The following is a 6,830-nucleotide window of genomic DNA, read 5'->3' as shown; positions in this document are numbered from 1 at the left end:
GGGCCCGCTCGCCTCCTTGGCACCCAAAGAGACGGGCCGGCCTTCTCGGTGCCTCGCCGGCCTCGCCAAGCGCCGTCTCCTCTGCACCGCTGCTCTTTGGGACGTGGTTTTGCCAGGCAGGTAACAAGCTGCTGCCTGAAGCTTCTGACTGAGGGCAGGTGGTCTTCGAGGAGTGCCTTTCCTGAAAGCTCATGTCACCACCAGCAGAGAGCATGCCGTGGAATATGCTGAGTTGGGATATTTAATGAAAAGGGAGGCCTTCTTTCTTCTCCAAAGAAGGAAACAAGTTCCCACAACTCCTTTATCTCCTTTATGTCCCTTCTGGTAGCTGCTGACTGGTTTGCCTGGTAGAGAAAAGCTGCTAGCTAGTAAGACTTTTCTGTGGGATGGCATTGTCTATGTGTGTAGCACATTCTGACACCTAGCCCTGGTGTGAGGCATGCATCTGTCTGTGCACAGCTTTCCTTCCTGACGGCATCTTTGCTGTTGTGCAAAAGCAGCCCTGAGGCCAGAGTTACTGAACCTCTTTACCTGCTTGATCAAAGATAACCCAGTTGGAACTCTCTTGCAGAAGACTCTTGGGTGATCTCTCCAGCTCGAGCACGGTTAAGGTAACCTTCATCAATCTATAAATAAACCCCAAATAACTCAAGATCTGTACGTAGGATGGGACGTCATCTCCTTGTCCACTCTTACGTTGCTGTGATACGACTGATGTCAACTAGACCGTGTGCTCTTGAGCTCCAACATCGCCTTTTCAGAAATGTCTTCCAGTAGGTCTAGCAGCTTCTTGCAGGTAATCTCTGAATAGCCCCTGCACCATGCTAGACTGAGTCAAATGTCTTTCTGACATCAGTGAAGCAGCTGGAGGATCAGTGTGTTTGCCTTGCAAGCAGCCACTAGCACAATATTTGATACTATGTGCTATTTCTCTGTCAAAGGACTCAAATATATGTCCTTCTGTGTGTGATTTGCACTTTTGGAAGAGATCCACTGACAAGTGATTTGTTTAGGAGTGTGGTTAGTGAGACCGCCTTGGGCTTTGCTTGAATCTATACGTCCTTGAATACTCCTCTCAAGCCTGGCTTTTTCCCTTCACTTAGCAGACCCTTCCATACACTGATGTGCAGCTCAACAACTTGCCATAATTTCTGCTGGTATGCCTACTGGGAACACACACTCTCCTCCGCATAAACACATCCATAGCTGGCCACACTGATTGACATGGGCAGAAAACACAGGACTCATGCAAACACAAACAGCACTGATCGCCTCATCCTGTTCCCCTCTCAGGCTGATGAGATGGAAGCCCATTAATGGAAAATAAATCTGTATTTGTATATGTCTATACAATATGGATCCCTCCAGTAGCTGGTCTTAGACACTCACCCTATTCAATAGCTGACCTCTGGATCCAAAGTCCCAGCTGCTGGAAATGTTATCACCAGAGGGCCACAGCTCCACTCCAGTTGCTGGTATTCAGAACTACAGACACACACACACACACACCCCCGAACTATATGGCGCACTTCCCCTGCCTAAGCTGGTCTTAGAACATTCAACCTAGTCAGTATCTGGTCCCTGGATCCCCAGTAGCATCTCACACAGACATAAACATGTGAACAAGTCTCTCTGGTAGTTGGTCCAAGGTTGTGACCTTACCAGGAACTGAACCCCAGACCCCATCACACTCTCTGTAGTTGTAGTCTTGGAGCCCCTGGTCCCTCCAGTAGCCACTTTACAGATCCTCTGCTCTCTTAATTATCTTATGTGAATTTACGGCTTCTCCAAAACATGACTTCCAAGGTTCTTACACTATGCTCCAGCTAGCCTGGTCTGGTGGTTGCTAGTGACTGACATACAGATTCACATACTGTGCATGCACTCTGGTCTCTCCAGTTGCTCCACCACAGGAAAGAAGATTATGAAGTGTGCCCCTCGCCTCTAATTGCTGGCACTCAGACCACCATCCATACACATGCACATGGGATACAGAACCCCTCTCACCCGGGGAATAATTCAAATACAGCGTAATAAAACAAGACAGACTGAGGTGATCAGGTGCAAGGCCTCCCCTCTGTACAGTGAGCCAGAGAACCTCACCCATTGACTGCCGGTGATGGGTGTCACACTCAGTCCAGGGACTGATTCCTCTTTAGGAGGAGCTGGGGCAGAGGCTGCTTTTCTTTGAGTATGTTACTGGGTTTCCCACACCTGCCACTGTTCCTCTGTGCTCTTTTGTGTTGATAGAGATAAGCCTTGAACCACATAACCCATTATGTTATTAGTAGATCAAACCCATTTGATCATTTGAATCAAATTCTATTTTGAGAATAAAAGTAAGAAGGAAAAAATTGATATAGGTAAGCCAGTGAGAGGGTAAAAGAAGCAATGAGAGTGTATTGTAACAGAGCCTTTAGCCCAAGTGCCTCCTAAAAAGCTGTAGAGATTGCACTGCCAGAGCCTGTCGTCTTTGAAAGGTTTGCCTACTGTTTGAGAGCTGCAGTTGGTGAAACACCAGTTTCCCACATATACAAAGTAACCCACTGAAGTACGTGTAAGACTGTAGAACTGCGTGCATGGTGAAGGTGAGCGACAGTGTACCCACTGAATTTGCATCTCACTTCTACACATGTTATAGCTACATAAATATGTTCTAATATTCAGTCAGACGTGAATCATCTTGCAGCTTGTCTGTATTTTAATGGTAGTAATGTGAAAAGAAGCAACACCTGTTTGTTGGTCATTGCATGTAAATGTACCTTCAAATCCTTTTCATCCATGCCTGTGTTTACTTAGTTCAGCTGACTTAGGAGGTGTCAGTGACATTATAACCACTGTCTACAATAGCCTGCACATTCTCTAAGTCTCTGTAGGCTTGGTCTGGGATTTTAGAGGCACTTAGGTGTTTCAAAATCCTACTATGTACTTAACTCCTATGGATTACTGCTGATGTATTGTAAAACCCCACTAAACACCTCTTGGAAAGTTAAGGCACCTAAATGTCTTTAAAGATTTCTCTCTATGTGTTTCATCTGACTGAGTCCATGAGATTCATTCTCTAAATAGATTAACATAGGAACACAGCGTAAATTCAGTGTAATAGATTTTCACTTCTTGTATTTGGCTGTGTAGTCTCTTTCTCAGGTACCTATAAAAACATTGAGTTCTAACCTTCATAGCTCAGTCTTTTTTTTTCTTCCCGTTAACTTCATAGGCTAATTTAATATTCATAGCATGTCTTTTTATCATGCAAGAAATAAGAATAAAACTTTCTGAAGATTTCACTTGCAAATCTACTCCATTTTTTTCCTTTTCTCCTTCCTTTTGCAATTTGAAATCCACTTATGTTGTTTAAAAAAATCTATTAATATATTCAACCTAAAAAATTAGTAAAATGTCACTATAGCTACAAACTATCAGCCTAACTTTGCAAACTCACACTCCTCACAGCCTGTTGAACAACCAATTTACATTACTTATAATTTCCAAGTATCTCTTGCTCCCAGGTGTGGAAGCAAAAGATTAAATAGTAAAAGAGGTCTGTGCTTACATTTTAGAGAGTGGCATGACCCTATGGTAGACAGGACATGGTTAAGGAAAATCTGACTGTGAGGCCAAGTCTGGATTAGTCTGACATTTCTGGCTGGTAAAAACTTAGAACAGTTCATTTCCACTAGGCAATTCTTTGGCGTGATGGGCAGAGCCCATGTGGTCCTTTATTCCTGTTAGTCAGCACTGACAAGGACTTTGGCTGTCATCTTAGCAGTGGTTATCAGAGAGTAACAACAAATGAAAGACTCGTACTGCTCCTGTGCAAGATCCAGCTGCCTTGAAAAAGCTGCATATTTTCATGGTTAAGACAAACTGATGGGGCTGTGTGGGGTTGCAGAACCTCCAGTGTTCTTGCCTTCAGACTTTCTCACATAGCCCTTGGTCTTGCAAAGGGTAAAACAGAAGTTGATACCTAGAAGATGATGAATTTCACAAGGCAGGACAAAATGTGTAAGGTGCCCATGCTACAAAGTAGAAGGATTTTCAGTAATAGAAGACCAAGCAATAGACATCTCCCACAAAGTCACATGGAAATTTGCTTTAATGTCCTGAAAAAACCCCAGCAATGTTCTTCTGTATTTAGCTAGTCATATGATATGATTGTTAAGCTGCTTCCTGCTTTTCAGGAAACACATTTGTGTTTATATCAGGGTTGTTGCTAGGACTATTTCTATTTACTGGAGTTTTTAAGGACTAGACAGAAAATTCATGTCAAAGCAGTATAGTTAATATGAAGCTACTATTTTCTGTTTCAGAATGACAGATGCTGTATTTTTATACATAAGAATATCAACAAGGGTCCATCTAGTGTTGTAAAGCTTGTTAGCACTTATACTAACTACCAAAGAAATAAATATAATTCACATGGTGAATTCACTCTAACAGCTTGTAGCAGGCTAGTAAATGCTACGAACCCCATGGTCATCTTTACGAAGAAGGTCCCAGAGTCAATGTTGTTCCTTTCTTTACTCTTTAGTTTAGAACTTTTTCATGGAGGAAAAAAAACCACCAACATATATATATATATATATATATACACATATATATATATATATTCTTACAACTGTTTGGCTTTGTTGTTTGTTGTGGTTTTTTTTCCAGGCTTCCTAAGGAAATAACGTACAAGAAGTCATGCTCTGTGCAAATGTGTGCTTGTATATCTCCACCACCACCTCCTTTTCAATCTGGCAGCCTCCTGTGATAAAATCTGGGAGAACCACGTGAATTCCAGAGATACTGCAGCTGCAGAAAGATCTAGAAACAGCTCAAGAACCCAACAACATGGTTAAATCTTTTAAAAGGAGGAAGGTAGACAGCAAGATGCACACAGAAGCATGCAGTCTGGTAAGGCTAATGGAAACATACACATTTACCACAGGTGTTTTGCAGCTTATATTTTGCCTAGAAGAGCCACTATATTTCATATGGTCCTCAAACAGTTCCTTGCTTTGTCCCTCTCTTGTTAAGCTTTTTGCTGTGGAAGCTCTGATGACAGTAATTGCCACCTATGCTCAAGCATAGCACTCAGGGGTTTGGTTTAATGCTGCTCACCTATCTGCTTTATAACTCTCAGTGGAGATAATGCTGATATTTGTGGTTTAGCCCACAGGATTTTGTCTGAACCTTATGATGTTAAAGCAGAAAACACTACATCAGATCAGAGGTAATTATGTTTCTGGATTAAATGTCTGAGAAACCATGAAACCACATGGGAGGAATTCCACCATGTATTTGAAAGGAGTTTCTAGCTGTATTTTCACACACATTTCTCACCATTTGACAAGATGAATGGAATAACACTATTATTCCAACCTTGAATATTAACATCTTTTAGTTCAGTCACCGTAGCACTTATCAGCACTTACTGTCTTTCAATTCATAACACATTTTCTGTCCTTTCAGAACAAGTGTCCTTTCAGCCCTTTGTTTTTCCCAGTGCTTAGCCTTAATGCAACAACATCTCATCCAGGAAGTTTTGCAGAGCTGGTCATAGTGATTTTTATGCAACAGCTGTAGCAGCTGGAGAAGAGGGAGGCATGTACCTGCCTGTTTTGTCAGGCAGAATGTGTTTTTGGTGTGGCCATATTTTTAACTTCCACCCTAATAGTCACTTAGCTACATAAACAAACAGAGCCAGAGAATGGGCTGCCCTCTGATAAACAGTCAGAAACATATCCAGGTTAGTGTTTTCTTACAGGTACAACCAACAGTATGGAAATATAAAATTAAGGCAGGAATTTATGTGCTTTCAACTCTCCATCCTCTCTGCACAACAGAGATTTTGGGGAACTGAGAACAGAAGGAAAAAAAAATTAGCTGAGTGTGTACTCTCGTTATCCGTATCACACAGTGAGTGAGTGGTACATCTGTAAGAGGACAATGAATCTGAGATACTGCTGACTTGCTTTTAGACTTAGTCAGCTCTGAATAGATGCCAACACAATGCAGAGTTTATCACTAAAGTCCTGGTGTTTTGAGTGCAGGAGGCATCAGAATGAAGCCAGAATGGTCTTTTAAAAAGAAGTCATGCTAAAGACTATTATGAGAAAAAGCATGTTCTGACCAGATAAGCATGTTGACAGCAGCTGGTCTTGATTAGATGGAAGATCCATCTATCTAGAATTACATCTCTGACAATAGCCAGTGATGGGTGCTAAGGAAAAGAGTATGGTGATGCTTCCCACAAAGTGCCCTTCTACATCCTGGCAACCAACGATTAAGGCATTCTTGAACCAAATAATAGATCTGGACCATCATATTTAACAGTCCTTTTGAAGCATCCAGTAAGTTATGTAACTGTTTTTTTTACCCAGTTACACTTTAACCCGCCAAAGTCTTCTATGGCATTGCCTGCCACACCCAACAGATTTCCATTCTGTGAAGATCTTTCTGCTGTAATGCTGATGCCTTAATTTAGTGTCCTATAATTTTTCTATTTGGAGAAACAGCAACTAATAATTCCTAATGACCACTGTAGCTGCTTGTAAGGTGAAGGCTTTAGTATTTGTTTCGTTCTTTCTTTCCCTGTATGTCCAACATTTGCTGAGCTGAAAGTATTAGCTCAATTAATCTGCCTCTGTTTTGAGAGGCACATTGCACTCGTGTGACAGTCCTTGCTTATCACCCTTCTCTCTGTGTACTAGCTCTACTGCAGACTCTGTGAAGTGGGAGTTACAGTATTCAAATCATGGCCATTGATTTGTGCAGTGTCATAGGATGCTTCCTGCTATGATCTTAGTTTTCGAATAAGTCTTACCATTATGTTTGCCCCCTTA

This window comes from Chaetura pelagica, unplaced genomic scaffold (assembly GCF_000747805.2).
Source record: "Chaetura pelagica isolate M959 unplaced genomic scaffold, ChaPel_1.0 scaffold109, whole genome shotgun sequence".
Lineage (NCBI taxonomy): Eukaryota > Metazoa > Chordata > Aves > Apodiformes > Apodidae > Chaetura > Chaetura pelagica.
Note: the sequence above shows the minus strand (reverse complement) of the source record.